Genomic DNA, 9,697 nt, shown 5'->3' on the forward strand with positions numbered 1-9,697 from the left:
GCTTACCTGGTTCTTCCTGACCTTGTACTTTCTCCTCACGTTCCCCTCTTTCCTCTGTCCCTCTTTGGACTGACAATCATACACAAATAGATTATATTCAATTAGATGAACAAATTACATTAATATGAAAAAAAAATACTGTTAAGATCACTAATAAAAAGTCCTCTCAGTGCGTTTTCACCACAAGGCAAATAACCAAACCACGTGTTCATCTAATAAAAGATGTACATTTGTCCGCAGGCTACGGACAATTTTAAGTTTTACATTTTAAATATGCTATATAAAATTCAACGGGAGCAACAGGACGGTCAAATGTCACTGATTCTACTACAGAGTAGGACGGGTTGTAGGGTTGCAAACATCGTGAGAAAACAGTTTCAACACTGCAGGGGCGCACCTTGGACCAAGGGCAGGACACCTGCTATGAAAGGATGCTGAGAACCACAGGTGAGGCCAAATCAAAAGAGGAAAAATCCGTGGAAAGCAAGTCCACAGACACGTCGCAGCAGGATAACAGGCACCTTTATGATACGTAGCTGCACAAAGTAATATGGAGGTCACAGACACAGCGGGCTGGGAAAACATGGAATAAAACACAAGGAGGAGAAACGAGGCATGGGGACTGGCAGATACACAGAGGGGACACACAGGGGGTGAAGTCACGAGGGGAAATCAAATAAGCAACATCTTAACAGAACAACCGAGGGACCCTAAAACTGACATCAAACAACAACAATACAAGACACACAAAAAACCAGGTAGAAGTCCCGGGACCATGACATGCAGCTGGTTACATATGGTTAAAATGATTCAAATGCAGTAAGTGTGCACGTTTCTCATTTCAATATAGTCCATAGCTTGATTACTGTCTGTAGCCCACATGATTAAACTATTTACTTACACAAAACATGTGAGTTTAGATTCTATCTACTGTATAGTAAATAAATATGTAGCCCAACAAGTATAAAATCCAGAAAGCTACACAACATGGGGCGGTTCATTTACAAACACAGGTCTAACTTGAGTTTCACACCGTTTTTATTAGAAAACAATCAAATTGTTAAATGCTTAAAGTACACAAAATGTCAGAAATCTGCACCGTCATGAACACAAATTTAAAGCTAATTTTTCGTGATTTGTTGATTAACCCTCCGAGGTCTAAATCCCACGTTGTGCACATCAACATCACACATTTGTACAAATAAAGTTTATAACAAAGACCTGTTCAATATTAAGCTCTGGAAACAGCTTGTTGTTTTGTTGCCATAGCGATGCCTCCAGGGAAAAATTAGGGAGCAGAGCAAGAATGAGAGCATATTAGTGGATATATGCTTTGATAACTTTGCCTAACAACCATAAAGAAATGTTTTATATTTTGTGTGTTATTGAGCTTTAATCCTGCATGAAGGCCGAGATGAATCTCTTAGAGTAGAACTTTACAGGAACTATCAGAATAAATGAAAATAATAACACTTTGACTGCTTTAGTCTTTTAGATTCACTTCTGTCTGTTTTGTTTTGTCTCCATTTAAAAGATATCAAACTGAGCAAATGTAAAAAGAATCTCTGCACATTCCACAGTCTTTGCTGCTAAAGTGACATCACAGCATTTAAGCATGTTTTGAATGAAAACATCAGCATATGAACACAAAACTGAAGAGACACTGCAACCGTATGAAAGCAGACCACTATTTAGTGACATTTCGACGTTTCCCTGAGGATTAACTGCTCTGTAATTTACCAAGAACTCAAGTAAGCTCAAATTTCACTTTATAAACTTAAGAGCATTTACTTAAATATATAAATGCCTGATTTTCCTGCCTGCCAGGACAGTATTTATGTACTTTACATTGTGCAAGACTAGACTATATTTTCCATCATAGAGAGGATGATGTGGATCTATTATTCAGGAAAACAAATGTACATAAATGAGAAAATGTTCTTAATCATATCTCAGAGTGACAGAAGCTCTTTTTAACACGATTATTTCTGAGACTATTTTGTTCATTTAGGAAAATAGAGAAGACTTAAGTCTTGTTCTCAAACAAACTATTAGAATTTCTGAGAACCTGAGGCTGCGTCCACATTTCTGAAAGCGCAGCTTTGTCTCTGCATTTGGGCCTTTCTTCCACACCTAAACAGCAGATTGAGTCACTGAAAGGTGAGATTTTTAAAAACGACGTTTTTGTGTTTAGGTGTGGACGAGGAAAACGGACATTTACTCAGGTAATGTCAAAAGTGTGCGCCGCTGTTGACGCTGTGGCCACGTTAGTGTTTACATGAGATCAGTTTCTACAATGGCAGCTGTAGACAACATACTGTGTCTGTTCATCTTAGTATCTGCAGTTTTGACACACTTACATATACACACACAGTTACTGTGCCTCCATTTAGAAACACAGAGGCATCAGACGTGGCTTCTACATTCAACACAGACGCTCTCCCAACCCAAATCCTGACGTCGGTTTGGAATAAATGTCATTTTAAAAAAATGACATTTATGTATGCTGTAAGATTTGGCGTGTTCTTGACAGCGTTTCACTTTGTTTTTAGCGTTTAGATGTGGAAGGAGATGTTTTTTCAAAACTGCACATGTGGACTGGATTTCTTTTAAACGAAAAAGGAAAACGTGCGTTTTCAAACATAGGCGTGTACGTTCGGACGCAGCCTAAAGTCATCACAAAAAAAGCAAATTCTCTGAACATTCTTAGTTGAGGTTTACTGATCATTGTTGTTTTGTGTTCCTTGTAGTCAAAATGAGTGCAAGTGGAGACGGACCACAAAATAACCAAAACGGTAAGCACATGTCCTCAGTCTAGAAATTGATGAAAAACTGATTTTCAGCAGATAGTTATGGATGTTAATTAAAAGATTTAATGATCTTGCAGGCCAACAGGTTAACCCACAAAGGTTTGCAAATGGAGATCAGCAACCTGCTAATGAACCAGTTAATGGAGGCTTCGTGAACAATCTGTATCTCGCTCTCCGTGATATTCGTTGGTTTCTGCATGAGCTAATAGCTTCAGCACTGGGACAATATGATGACTTCTACGGTAGCGATGACGATGACGATGACAACAATGTCAACGCTCAAAATATTAATGTGAGGGACAATAATGCCAATGCTGACAACAATGAACAGCACCAGGATCGTAATGCTGTGGTTGTTGGTGGCATTGAAAATGAGGAGGCATTTGAAGACCGTGTAGATGTTCACCAGTACATCCCAGAAGAGGACCCTCAGCCAGGTGTTTCCAGGAGGAGGTCTAGAGAGCTGGATGAAGAAGATGTGGAACCAAACAAAAGAATCAGATGGAGCGATGATGACTCTGACTTCTTCTCTGCCTCTGACACTGATAGCGAGGGCTGTCCTCATGTTGGTAATATTGCCGATGAGGACATCAATCAGCAGGTAACAGAAGAAGCACCGCAGCCTGGTGGATCCACGAAAAGGTCCAGAGAGGAAGATGTTGACGAAGAAGGTCGTAATAGCAAAAAATCCAGGCTTGCACACTCTGATTCGGGGACCAGCTCAACTGTGTGCGACCACTCTGAGAGCAGCAGTGATGGACTTTTTGAAGATGCGCACGAAGAGCTTGACAACCATGAAGCTGGAGGCTCGAGGAAGCGTTCCCGAGAGGACTTTGAGGAAGAAGAGGAATACTTGCCGGCATGCAAATTTCAGAGGTGTTCAAATGAGTCCAGCAGCAGCAGTGATGAAGACTAACACTATTTCGACGGGTTTCTTCAGTATCCTTTTAGTAGGCTGATGGCCTACTCAGGTGACCCTGAATCCTCCATGCTGCAATAAGCTGGGCATACACTGTGCGATTTCTTTCAGTCGCGTTATTCAGCTCCTGCTCAAACTGTACGCTTGACTCGCAGGGGTGAGAAGTTTGTGCCTCCATCGCTTGTGTCCCGGTCACACGCCGCACCGCTGTTCTACTCCGTCTCTTCGCTCTCATTTCTGCGTTTGCGCGTGCGCGGTGTGAGACGCTGTGGTGACACCCTCAGGACGACCCACAGGATTTCAAACAGGTTTGATTTTCTTACGATTTCTTACGACCAGCTCCCGATCATCAATCGGGAGCTGGTCGTGAGGTTTTAATCGCTTCTCGTTACCCTCGTTATGTAGACGATGCACGACACACGATCAAGGCCAAACTCGGGACGACCTCCAAAACGGTCGCACGACTGAAAAATCGGCTCAAAATGGGCCAAAAATCGCACAGTGTATGCCCAGCATTAGGCTGCTGGGGGATTCCCATGATGCACTGGGTGCTTCTTCTTCACCCACTATGTTTAATAGACCTCTCTGCACTGAATGGTACTTGTTATTAACCTCTGGTTCTCTTCCACAGCATGTCTTTATCCTGTTTTCCTTGCCCCTCCCCAACCGGTCGCAGCAGATGGCCGCCCCTCCCTGAGCCTGGTTCTGCCGGAGGTTTCTTCCTGTTAAAAGGGAGTTTTTCCTTCCCACTGTCGCCAAAGTGCTTGCTCATAGGGGGTCATATGATTGTTGGGGCTTTCTTTGTAAGTATACCTTACAATATAAAGCGCCTTGAAGTGACTGTTGCTGTCATTTGGCACTCTATAAATAAAATTGTAAAGCGCTTTGAGGGGTCCCGAAAAGTGCTATAAATGCATCATTATTATTATTATTATTAAAATTGAATTAAAAATTGAATAGATGTCACTGTGATGATTTCTTGCCTCCATAGAAAGCTTAGACCCAAATGCAGATTCAATGCACAGGGTTAAACTATTTATGAGACTTTGTTTAAAGAGAGGGAATGGAGAACGTGGCTCGAGCTAGGAGTGTCAGCAGAGAGCAGGAACCAGAGGAAAAGCTATCGAGAGACTGAACACCTGGCTCCTGATGGGAACAATCCAACGGGAATTCTGCAACAGAGGGAGAAGAAGTTGCTGGACGGGTAAGGGAGTTTGAGGGTAGGATGAGTATGTTGGCAGAGGAGACCTAAACACAGGGAAAACAAGGGGGAACACAGGGAAGCAGCATGCCAGAACTGGAGCAGAGGGGAAGCCTAGTTACCACTGGAGATGGCAGAACAAACTGGCGAGGAGTAGCAGGCAGCGCTGGTTTAAGAAGCCCTCCTGCTGATTGTTTGCAGATGAGGCCCAGGTGAGATGCTGGAAACTCCACCTCTGAAGTGTGGACACAGTATCCCGATTCCAAGTGGAAAAGCCCCTCAGACACTTCCATGGTGCATGACAAGAAGGATGAGGAAGCATTCATGGTCCATCCATCCGTCCGTCAGCGTAATGCCTAAAAGTTTATTCAGATGTAAATATATTACATTTTTAAATAAAGATCGTCACTGTTTTTAATGACGCTGCATTTCATTCTTGTGTCTCTATTGGACAGTGTTGTAGAAGTCACAGAAGACAGGAATCAGTTCCAGCTTGGCCTGACGTTTGATCACTAGTGATGTGCGATACCACTGATTTCCTTTCCGATCCGATACCAAGTAAAATTCAGGGTGGTATCGATGATGCTGATCCGATACTTTGTACAAAAACTTTACTCTTTTATTGTATCTCAAATTATAGCGTCATAATCATTACAGGACATCAGATTACTTGTTCTTATCACGTAATAATGCAGAGTTCATCATATAGAAATACAAACCTGAAGTTGTGCACTATGTGAACACCTTGCCTGCCTGCAGCACTAAAGGACTCCGTGAGAGACGTCTGTCTCACCCTAGCAGCACCCGTCCTTCTCCTCCTCTTCAGTTCGCCTCAACGTAAGCTCGTCATATTCTGTGATATGATTTACTCTGAGGTGTTTGACGAGGTTAGTGGTGTTGCCACAACACCTCACTTTCTTGCCACATGTATCGCAAACCACGTCTCGGCTGTTTGTGGATGTAAAATACGTGCGCACATGACTCCAGTTACGCTCAGCCATTGTTGTGAGTGCGCGCGCCACAGGCTGCCACACATTTATACAGCCGTGTTTCACACATGACTATAAAAGGCGGAAGAGGGAGTAGTTCTTTCCAATGTAGACAATCTGAATGATAGTTTCTTTCCACTGTGTTCCTGTTAATGAAAAACTACAATTTCACCCAAAATGATTAAAATATCAATATTTTAATGTGGAAACCTTCTGTTTCCACATCTGGACTTTCTGTTGCTGCCCACGCAGGTGAAACTTTCTTTGAAGTGGCTTATTGAAGTTGTAATTGATAATCAATTCCCACACAATGTGAGAATCCAATCAATTTGTTTATCAGGGGAAAGGTGTGATTTTTTTAGGACACTGGAGCCTAACATTAACCAGTTTAATCTTAGCTTATTTCCATAAGAAGAAAAACATACTGAGAAAGAGATCACCAAAATATACATGTACAAATGTGAAATGGTCAAATGTAGTGTGAAAGAGCTATTTGACATCTTTAAATTCAAAGTAATGTATAAATCCACTTACATAAAACATGAAAAGGCGCAGCAGCGATGCCCATCTCAGCCAGTGTATGATGGTGGGGCAAGATGGCAGCTTCCACAACATGACGCCAGCTCCTATGTATTTTTAGTAGATAAATGATACGTTTATGTATCAATTTGTTGGAAGATGTAATTACACCTTAATTATGTAATTAGAAGCAAAAATGATTTTTTTTTTTTAATCAAATCACCTCAAAAAAATTACTGTACTTACTTTCTAAATCATTCTTTACCTCTAAAAGGGGCGGCTGTGGCTCAGGAGGTGGAGCAGGTCATCTACTAATCAGATGGTTTTTGGGTCGATCCCTGGCTGCTCCAGACTGCATGCTAACTGTCCTTGGGCAAGACATTAACCCCAAGTCACTCTCTGATGCATTCATCAGAGTATGAATGTGTGTGAATGTTAGATAGAAAGCACAGAAAAAGGGCTTCTATGAACAGGTGTGAATGAGGCAACCTGTATAGAGCGCTTTGAATGTTCAGGTAGAGTAGAAAAGCACTGTAAAAATGTCTGTGTTGATTTCTTTTGGACCTCAAACATTACTCACCTTGTTGCAGGTTTCTTTATTAATGCTGAAAACCCAGAATGGAAACTGACCTTACTGCTTCCTTCCTTTCCAAACTATTGCGGCTCCTCCAACCAACGGCCGCGGCAGGCTAAACATGAGGACACAGATGACGCGCAACAGTAAACACATGAGATACACCTCTGTACTATTTGCTACTTTTATTCCACATACAAGTGTCCACTATACAAATCGGCACACGGGCTCAAACCATTAAACAAATGCACAGACTGCACAAATAACTGCACCATTTACTATGCCAAATTTCAACATTGGCCTATTGCATAACTTAGTGAATAAGTATACATAAACCATCAAGTTGCAGTCAAAAAGTGCATCAAAATGATTCAAGCTGCGCTCAAGCTGCAGTCAACAGAAGGTTTTGCCTCATGCTCACCCTACCTTTCTGCTCATTAACATCAGGTGCCGTGAACAGGTGAGTGCAACCACATTTATCACCTAACACACCCATGAGTCACGCCCCACACCCGTGTACCAATACAGTGAGTGCATTTAAACTATTCTGCCCTCACTAGGGTGTGAAGCTGGTTTCTAGCTTGGCAGATAGCTAACAGGTCCACAATAAACATCCAGGAGTCAGCGGATACGTTTTAGATGTTTACTGTTGAAGCACTGTAAAACTGGTACAGAAACAAAAATAAAATTGCATTTTCTTTACAACATCAAACATTAAGCCATGCACTACAATGTATATAACACATAAACACAAACTTATCCAAACCCTTTCACTGGTTATTAGGCCCACGCATTTAGCGATTAGCTTAATGCTAACATTACATGGGAAATCCCATAGACGGGCTAACGTGTTAGCATCGCGGCCGTTTTTCCTCACAAAAGAAAGTTTTCCACACAAACCTCTAAACTGCTACACAAAACTATCGCGGGAAAGCTTACAAAACAGATAGCAACTACTTACAGGCATGTGCTCTCTCAGGCTCAGCAAGAAAAAGTGAACAAAAAGTGGAACAGACAACAGTTTGGCTATCCGGTTGTTCAGTCTGACGTCACTAGCCGTGTCTGGGTCTAAACTCCGCTGCAGGTCCATATATCAAACGATCACTCAGCATTACTGAGAGTTGAAAAACTGTCTAAAGTCTTTCATCTTTAATAAAATGATCAGCGTTCTGCTCTACCAGGTGTAACAATTGAGTTTAACATCCAGGCATCCATGAAAACGGAATTTATGATATTTAACGGAGTTAGAAGTTAGCAGGGAGTTAGCTCGCTAGCTTCTATCTAAATACAATATAGCATGTCCTGACTGCGGGGGTTTGGAAACAAATTAAAACGTACATCTCTGTTATCACTTATCAGAAAATGTTTGGCCCAATTAATTTTGAAAGTGTTATTTAAAGTAGAAAAGTCTAAGACGTTAAGCCCACCTGATTCGTACTTATTCATCACAACAGTTTTTCTAATATAATGCGTACGGTTTTTCCATATAAAATTAAAGAGCATACGGTCAATATCTTTACTAATTTTCTTATCCAGGTGTAAGGAGAGAGCAGCATATGTTCATCGGGATATCCCTTCAGCTTTAGTAAGTAACACTCTACCTTTCAAAGACAAGTCCCTTTGCAGCCACTGCTTGAACTTTTTTAGGGTTTTAGCTTAACAATGCTCGCAATGCAATGATGCAAGTATTCAAGTAACAGTAATCATCACATAAAAAAGCACATGTAACAGATTACGTCCATCGTTTTTAAGCAAGAAAAAAACAAACAAACTGAAAATATTGACAAAATGTGGCAATGAAGTAGATGCAGAATAAACGAGCCGTGTTCCTGTACACTCTGTCATGTAACGGTGTGTGGCAGGCAGGAAAATAGGACCCAAACACAAACTCACAGGAAAACAGGACTGAACTCAAAATGCAGCTTTATTGCTGACAGGTGACAAACGATAACAGTGATACCAAAGCAATGCAAAACTAAACTGGGAAGAGCTAATTGTAGTGATGGCCCGCTTGAAGCTGACGCTCCGGAGCGTGTGTCGAAAAAAACAACACACTGGTTCAGAAGCACTGTGTCGAGGCTTGCTTCGTTTGGCAAAAGTCACGTGACCAGTGACGTCCGAAGCTTCATTACGCACGTAACTGCTTCGGTACCTGATTCAAACGGATATAAGGAAGTGAATTATACACCATACAGCTAAAACAGTAACTGGGAGCAGGTTTACGGATTCTGCATACAAACGTGAACACAGAGCGCGGACCCGACGCGTCAGAGTCAGATTTTGATGTGTCCGCGGGTCCGCGCTGTGTTTGCCTCTTTTTTTTTCCGCTGGCTTCTGCAGCTGCAGGTTTCATAACTCTCTGTTTACATCTCTAATTAAGTCTCACATGTGTCAGCTTTCTTTTAATAGATACGAAATTATGGATATATACTGTTAAATGATCAGAATTGTAATATTTCTGACTGAGGCAAAACTTTCCAGATTCCAATCAAATTGAATCGGATCCTGTATCGAATCAAAATGATTCTACAAATCAGTGACGATGCAGCCGTACTCAGCTCCCTAAGCATTTTCCCTTTCCAGTTCACAATCAATCCCACCCCTAGGTCAAAAATATGTATAGGACAATTGGCCTAATCTAATATTTTGTATGAACCTGTCCAGCTGTCCAGTGATTAAACGACA

Source organism: Rhamphochromis sp. 'chilingali' (assembly GCF_963969265.1).
Source record: "Rhamphochromis sp. 'chilingali' genome assembly, chromosome: 6".
Lineage (NCBI taxonomy): Eukaryota > Metazoa > Chordata > Actinopteri > Cichliformes > Cichlidae > Rhamphochromis > Rhamphochromis sp. 'chilingali'.